This window comes from Carassius auratus, unplaced genomic scaffold (assembly GCF_003368295.1).
Source record: "Carassius auratus strain Wakin unplaced genomic scaffold, ASM336829v1 scaf_tig00217667, whole genome shotgun sequence".
NCBI classification, from domain to species: domain Eukaryota; kingdom Metazoa; phylum Chordata; class Actinopteri; order Cypriniformes; family Cyprinidae; genus Carassius; species Carassius auratus.
In genome coordinates this window covers 21637-28745 of record NW_020529172.1, presented here as the reverse complement: position 1 = coordinate 28745, position 7109 = coordinate 21637, and the positions used below count along the sequence as shown (strand labels likewise).

General features: G+C 33.3%; 1 long non-coding RNA gene across 2 annotated transcripts; it reads right to left on the bottom strand.

Annotated features, from left to right (window-relative positions):
- Positions 1–4403, bottom strand: LOC113101956 (uncharacterized). Of its 2 annotated transcripts, XR_003290527.1 has the most exons (5): positions 4058–4403; positions 3815–3891; positions 2833–2936; positions 812–932; positions 1–251 (listed from the first exon to the last, which is right to left on the bottom strand). It is a non-coding gene; the product is annotated as an uncharacterized LOC113101956 (long non-coding RNA). The 2 variants fall into 2 exon arrangements; XR_003290526.1 differs by lacking the exon at positions 4058–4403 and having other exon boundaries at positions 3815–4022.
- Between the last annotated feature and the right edge of the window lie 2706 nt (positions 4404–7109).

The window sequence follows — 7109 nt, the reverse complement described above, 5'->3', positions numbered from 1 at the left end:
TTTTGTCAAGAATATAATTTTTTTATTTATTTAAACTTCATACCAACCTTTCAATAGCAAACAGTTCAGGTTGTTTTGCAAAGAATTAAGAATATGCACCTAAAATCAAAATTATTCACAGAATACTCAACATAGCTGGAATTAACACAAAACCTTGACATCACATTTTATTTTAATTATTGTTATTCATTAATGCATTATAGAAATGCAGGAACTATGAACTGTTTTTGTGGCTTGTAGCTGTCTCAGACCTGCAAAAAAAAAAAAAAAAAAAAAGGGGACAATTCATTAGGACAATGTACCACATTACCAGTATGTGAGATTATCCATACATATATTTATATGGCAGTCTCAAAAAAGTTATTGATTTTTCTTTCATGCCTAAAATCTTTAGGATTTTAAAAATGTTCCATGAATATATTTTGTAAATTCCTTACCATAAATGTATCAACTTAATTTTTTATTAATAAAATGCTTTGCTTTGGATTTGAAATATTTTTCACAATATTTAGATTTTTTAGCACCATCAGATTCCAGATTTTCAAATAGTTGTATCTCAGACAAATATTGTCCTCCTAACAAACCATACATCAATGGAAAACGTATTTATTATTATTATTATTGAAATAAAAATCTAAAAAATAAAATAAAAACAATTACCCTTGTAACTGGTTTTGTGGTCCAGTTTCACAAATAGGCTTGAATAATTACATTATCTACTTTTTATGGTACATAGTCTCTATTCACTTCGAGTCATATTAGATAAGAGGTTGTAGCAATTCCATTCGGATATGGATATGTAAACACTTACCACTGACAGTTTTATCTGGTTTATGTCACTGATCTCCTCAGCCAGGTATTTCCGTACACTTAGGAGGCGTTTATTTCTTGTAAGGTGTGGCCTTTTTTCTTCAGCTTCTGAGACAGACACTCTTGTTTTGAACACACACACACACACACACACACACAAAAATTTTAATTCAAGAACTGATGGACTAATCTCAGACTTTAAATCTGACCACTCTCAAGTGGAAATTAAGTAGCATATGTGACCTGTGCTGGCAAAGTTAGTCACAATGAGCAAAAATCAGTTGAGGTTTTTTTTCTCATTAAAAAGTCCTTCAAAATGATGTATAACTGTATATATATAAAAAATGACTGAGCTACACCCATTTGAAGTTGAAAGAGTTGGCAAAGTCAACTCTTTTCTATTTTCTAAAGGTTCCAAACCAAAATCACTGAGCAACATTGCATCTTTTCCTGCAGTTCTTTTCTTAATAATAATTCACTTTTTTATTTTACATCCGAACAAAAGCATTCAAGTAAGAAAAACTAATAATCAAATGTAAAATCCCTTTATTCATTACAAATAAATTAATTATTAAAACTATAAAAGCAGTTCAATTAGTCATTTTGTGTATACAATTGCTCGTCATATAATTAGAATATCATAATTTCAATTCAAAAAGTGAAACTTGTATATTATATTCATTCATTACACACAGACTGATATATTTATTTATATCTGACAACTAAGGAAAATCCCAAATTCATTATCTTAGAAAATTAGAGTATAACTTAAGACCAATACAAAGAAAGGATTTTTAGAAATCTTGGCCAACTGAAAAGTATGAACATGAAAAGTATGAGCATGTAGAGCACTCAATACTTAGTTGGGGCTCCTTTTGTCTGAATTACTGCAGCAGTGCGGCGTGGCATGGAGTCGATCAGTCTGTGGCACTGCTCAGGTGTTATGAGAGTCCAGGTTGCTCTGATAGTGGCCTTCAGCTCTTCTGCATTCTTGGGTCTGATATATCACTACTCAGCAGCAGTACAGTCCTTTTTGAAGCGAGACGGTTCTGACACTGTCTGTTGTTCAAGAGCGGCTTGACACAAGGAATGCGAAGCTGAAACCCATGTCTTGCATACGTCTGTGTGTAGTGGTTCTTGAAGCACTGACTCCAGCGGCAGTCCACTCTTTGTGAATCTCCCCCACATTTTTGAATGGGTTTTGTTTCACAATCCTTTCCAGGGTGCAGTTATCCCTATTGCTTCTACACTTATTTTCTACTACATCTTTTCCTTCCCTTCTCCTCTCTATTAATAGCCAGCCTCTTTAGCAATGACCTTTTGTGTCTTCCCCTCCTTGTGCAAAGTGTCAATGGTCATCTTTTGGACAACTGTAAAGTCAGCAGTCTTCCCCGTGATTGTGTAGCCTACAGAACGAGACTGAGAGACCATTTAAAGGATTTGCAGTTGTTTTGAGTTAATCAGCTGATTAGAGTGTGGCACCAGGTCTCTTCAATATTGAACCTTTTCACAACATTCAAATTTTCTGAGATACTGAATTTGGGATTTTCCTTAGTTGTCAGTTATAAACATCAAAATTAAAAGAAATAAAGATTTGGAATATATCAGTCTGTGTGTAATGAATGAATATAATATACAAGTTTCACGTTTTGAATGGAATTAGTGAAATCAACTTTTTGATGATATTTTAATTATATGACCAGCACCTGTATTTATCAGGATATATATATAACAGTAATTTGAATGTCGGATTGAAATGAACACTGTTATTAGAGTAGTTAATTGTTCGCATAAGTGCGGCTAATAAGAATAAAAAAAGAATAATAATTAGCATGTTTTTGTGTTTTGCTTTGGTACTGAAATTGGTACTGTGACAACACTAATAGTTAGACCTCGATTAATGTGTTCAGGTGCACTGCAGGTTGGAGCAAAACTCTGCATGTAAGTGGACCTTATGAGACAATGTTGAGATCTCCTGCAATATGTTCTGAGCATGCACTATAAAGAGACAGAATGACTTACAACACTGGTGTCCAGTCCTGGGCTGAAGGACCAATGTTCTGCAGAGTTTCTGCTGATCCTTGATCAGCTGCTCAGGTCTGCTTAACTGGGGTTGGAGCTAAACTCTAAAACAAGAGAAGACAACCAATATTATGAAGTAAAAAAAAAATGATTCAGAAATATGCACAACGTTTGAAAATGCACACAGATGAGAAGAAAGCTATGTGTTTAATGAGAACTTTCCACTGAAAAATAAGAAACAATATTAAGTCACAGATGCATTTTTATTAATTCTTATTAATATTGTTTAAATATGTTACAGTAACCTTGTGCTTTATCAATGATTTTCAGTCTCTGAAATAGAAAAGATCTATCAGTGCTGAATGGCATCATACATACATCATATGTAATGATATTTAACAAGAGTTCTAACACTGTGTCGTCACTGGACAGCACAACAAAATACAACAGAGCCTTTTATAATCAGTGATGCTCTCTACACTGGATGCGGCACGACACAACAAATCACAGACGGCGATCTGATGCCTTTTCCTATTTATGCTGACACAAAGTTTAAATGATTTTTAACAGTCACTTTGGTGTGTAGCTTGGAGATAGAGATTTTTTTATGTTTCTGAAATAAGTCTCATGTACACTAAGAAAACTGCATTTATTTGATCATAAATAAAAATGGTAATGTTGTGAAATATTAGTACAATTTCAAATAACTGCTTTATATGTGAATATTTTGTACAATTTTATTTTTGTTTTCACAAAGCATGATTTCTGAAGGATTGTGTGACACTGGAGACTGATGCTGAAAATTCAGCTTTGATCACTTATTAAAACAAACTTAAATAGAAAATAGTTATTAAAAAAATTAAATTTTACTGTATTTTAATCAAATAAATGCAGCAGTGGTGAGCATAAAAGATGTCTTTGAAATACATGACAAATCTGACCCTTACATTTTTGAATGGTTTATGTTTGACGAATTGCTTACTATTCATGGTTCATAATGTCTAAAAATGTTCTTCGACAGGAGATATGACTAGAGCACAGCCATCAGCATGGAAGAACCTAGGAACATAAGCATACTGTTACAGAGACAACAATATTTATTATACAATGCCAGGTATAAGGCATATACTATAGCAGAGGTGAAATGCAGAAAAGAAAAATAATAATTCACAGAATATATAATTTATATAATCATTTACAATAAATATATATATTTTAGTTTTACTTATTTAGTAATGCTCCTACAGCGTGGACATCAAAATGTGTGTGTTTTCATCCTCTCTGTCAGCAGCTCCCTTCAGAAATGTTAAAATCAGGAACTTCTCCTGTGTCATAGAGTTTTTTTTTTCTGGCACTTCTGAAATCACAGAACAAGTTTGTATTTATGTGTTTACCATGAAAGATCAAAACCTGAAGGTTTCAGTCCCTTTTCACGCTCTATGTAAGTGATGTAACGTTATCCGGTTACGTTAGTACACATTTTAGGATTAAACAGTGCATACTTTTAGGGTTAAATTAATTCGGTTAAGTTACTTCCATTCATCCATTGATATATATGGAGAGAGACAGAGAGAGAGAGAGAGAGAGAGAGAGAGAGAGAGAGAGAGAGAGAGAGAGAGAGAGAGCGCATCTACACACAAGATGACATTAAAAGCCCAAGAGCTCATGTCTATCGTTACCTCTTGTAGTTAGCCTTACCTTTGAGATGCTAACTGACCTTTTCTGACGACGCTAAACCATTTCTATAAAGTAAATATTAAACGAAAGCGTATAATTTACATGAAATAAAGTGTCAGGAACACTTTAATGTACTATTTGTGTAATTTAATAGACTAAACTTACCTAAAAAAAAAAAAAGTGAAACCACATTGAGTGTCAGCGATTAGCTGCTTGACGGTTGGGCTGCCGCCTCGATTCCATGGTGACGTCCTCCGCTCCAGTTCTGCGCGCGCGCAGATTACAGCACGTGGAAGTCACGCAGAATTTCACTGTTATTTCACATCTATTTTTGGGCTAAATTTGGACCAAATCCGACAGACAAAACAAAGACCAACTTTCAAGTCAATTTTGAAGGCCATGACGAGTCGAGTTGAATTAAAAAATAAAAACAAATGAAACCTTTCCAAATGACGTATATGGTGGCAATCCAAGACAATACATGCCACCAATAGAAGAAAGCAATTTACCAATAGAGACCCACAGGGACCATTACTGTGACCATTATAACCATTAAAACCATTACAAATTTTGTAATGGTTTCTATTGTTTGTGTGTTCATTCTTTTTCAGCAGTAGCCTACCCACTAAGACCATTACAGTTTTCCAAAGAAACCACTAAATTTATTGGAGTCATAATGGTTTCTACTGGTGTCCAGTAGATACCACTAGAAGTTTGTAAAGGTGTTCTATTGGTCCTTAATGGTATCCAATAGACAATACACGCCACCAATAGAAGAAAGCAAATTACCAATAGAGACCCACAGAAACCATTACAGTGTCCATTAAAACCATTAGAATTCCAATAAGAACCATTAAAACCATTACAAATTCTGTAATGGTTTCTATTGTTTTTTTCAGCAGGGATCTGCCTGACCAAACAATTAAAATGTTAATTATGTTAGAAAACCTTGTGCTTTGTTCATTTGAACAATTTATATAAACTATTTAATGCGATTATGCACACATTTTAGTAAAGCCAAATCAGTTTAGCAAAGCCACTAATGCAGCCATCTCGCTGTATTGCTTTTTTGCTGCGTGTGTAAGGAGAAAAAACACAGACCTCCATAGGGAGCCCTTATGAAAAATAACCATGGTTTTATTATAGTAAAACTGTAGTAACCCATCCCAGCCGGCACATGACCGACCTTCAACGTTGAAATATGGTTGAAATAAGGTCAGTTGTGGTTTCAACGTTGAAACAACGTTGATTCAACGTTTAAAGCTGAATGGTTGAAAAACATCCAGCACCTGACCAACTTTCAATGTTGAAATTTGGTTGAAATAAGGTCAGTTGTGGTTTCAACGTTGAAACAACGTTGATTCAACGTTTAAAGATGAACTGTTGAAAAACTTCCAGCACATGACCAACTTTCAACATTGAAATATGGTTGAAATAAGGTCAGTTGTTTTAATGAAACAACGTTAAAAATGTTTAATGCTAAATGGCAGAAAAAGGTTAACAAGCTTTTAAATTATTTATATTAAATTATTTAAATTAATTATTATTTTAATAGCATTTAAAAATATTTTAGTCATGATACCTATTCTAAAATCTAAAGGTATATGTTAAATATTATCATCATTAACAACAATAAAACTATACATTTCGCTGCTTTATCACACTGAAACAACTCCCATTGGTAGTTTTATTTTATTACTTCTATCATGATTGGTTAATCTGGCTGTCATTCAGGAAACTGGACAATGAATCGGTTCGCGCTTTTCTACATTTAAAAATATGACCGTTATTGTCGTCTTTCTGTGAGTGAGGCGGCTAACTGTGAGCTGCTGCTCGTTATGACTGACTGCTCGGTCGGTCCCGAATTATTTCATATTTGCCTGTACATTTTTTATTTATTTTGAGCGAATTTGAGTCGTGACATGTCAATGGAGAACAAAAACTGTGAACACAAGAAGGGTCAGGTGTTCTGCGAGGTCCTGAAAACATCCTGTCAAAATGAGGTAAGAAAATCGCTAACTTTATCTTTATTATCTTTTGAAAATAGTAAAGTATTACCAGAGTTTACAAATGGGTAGTTTAAAGGACATGTAACCTGCAGATAAATAAATACCCGTGTGTCTATTTTTGCATTGCTTTATCACAGATGATCAAGTTAGATGCTCACCTAATGTGTTACTGGTGAGTTATGTGTTAATGTCTGTCTTTTAGAGATTTTCCCATATTTTCCTGATATGAATCCCATGCATTAGGTGTGTTATATATGTTTGTATTCTTATAATAGTTTCAAAGTGTTTTCTGCAACATATAAGTGCAAATGTCGGTATTTAAATAATATAATTTTAATGAATTAATGAAAAAAAAAAAAAAAAAGGATTGTTTAAAGCCATGGTTCTCAAAGTGTCAGGCCCCCTCTAGTTGTTATGCATCAATCACTAAATTAAACTAATTAATGTTAATATATTTTAACTTCATCTTTGAGTAAGTTTTTTTTTTTTTTTTGCACATTTAAGTATGTTACAGTTAAAGTACAGTACAGTTTTGTAACTTTTATTACATAATTACATTTAAAATTACATTTTAATTTAAACTTTTTTTTT